This window comes from Trachymyrmex cornetzi, unplaced genomic scaffold (genome assembly GCF_001594075.2).
Source record: "Trachymyrmex cornetzi isolate Tcor2-1 unplaced genomic scaffold, Tcor1.1 scaffold1606, whole genome shotgun sequence".
In the NCBI taxonomy this organism is placed as follows: domain Eukaryota; kingdom Metazoa; phylum Arthropoda; class Insecta; order Hymenoptera; family Formicidae; genus Trachymyrmex; species Trachymyrmex cornetzi.
In genome coordinates, this window is record NW_017296209.1 from 14490 (window position 1) to 15926 (window position 1437).

Below are 1437 nucleotides of genomic sequence, written 5' to 3' on the forward strand. Positions count from 1 at the left end.
TCGCGACAGTTCGCGTTGCCACGGCAACGCGTCTGGCGTCGTTAAAAGTGACGTTCGCCTGCTCGCAATTTTCGGCGGACGTTACACCCCCCTTCTAAAGAATGAGCTACGCTTGCAAGGCGTTGCGAACGAAGAATGAGGTTTGGTGTTGGTGACAGCCTAGAGGGAGTGGAGAGCGATTGGTCGAATTCCTCTTTTCCGTTTCCGTCTGGACTTTATAGTAGGAATTTGATATGCTTTTGTTCCATGGTTTAGGTTCGACTAGTTAATAGTCGCCTGGTGTATCGCAGCCTTCTTTCTCTAGTTAGTCCCTTTTAGATGTGAATTTTGGGCCTGGTTAGGGGAGGCTTTATTAGGCTGACAACTACTGGAGGGCGTGGTTAATCTTCTTGGGGGAGAGGGGTTTGCGCAAGGGTACAATTTCGTCGTCGATATCGCTTTACATTTTTAACGTGGCACTTCCTCCTATTATTACATTAATTGATAAAAATAACTAAAAGGAAAATGTATAATGCGAAACAACGCAAAAGAGTCGATATAGTGTTCGTAGTTTTGGTTATTTATAAAAGTATTAATGTTTTTACATGATTTGCTTATTTACATTAAATGGCGTGAACTGCAGCAGTAAAAAGCCCGATGTTTAGAACAGAAAATAAAATAAAAAAAAAGGTTTTGATACATGTGTGAAAAGAAAAAGAAAGAAAACAAAAAATAATAAAAAAAATTAAAAGAAAATGCTTGTACAGTGACTAGAGTTCATAACGGCTGGCAGTTATCGCTGCGTTCAGAGCGTTTTATACTAAAGCTTAATAATAATAATCGACAATATATACATATATTTACATTAAGATTTAGCTCTTCTTGATCCTTTGTTATTACATTGGTTTAGAGAATTTATATACATATATACTGTTTAATTCGCGGAAGTTTAAGGTATTGTCTTTATTTAATTCGTGTTTTCGTTGCATTTTATTCGCGACGTTCTGAGGGCCACGGTCTTTGCCTATTCATACTCTGTATGTTACTTAACTACTAGGAAGGTAGAGGGTGTAATTTCGCGGAACTACTAACCTCGGCTCTATTCTTCCTGTTCGCAGAAATGCGCTCGTTTGAGTCTATTGGTATGTACAATTCGTGTTTTATTTTCTCTAATTTTTAACTTTACATTCCCGTTATCGAGTACCTTAACAATTGAGAATGGCCCCACGTATTCCCCGTCAAATTTAAGCGTCTTTCTTTCGTTCAGCATTAGAACGTTATCGCCTATATTGAAGTCTTCTGAGTTTACCTTTTTATCATAGTAACTTTTTGACTTTTGTTTTGCCTTTTCTAAATTACTTTTCGCTAACTGTTGGATATTAGAGATATCCGAGAATAAGTTTAACAAATATTCGCGTAGTAAGTGTCAGGGTTGCCTTCGTGATTCGTTCCCGAAGG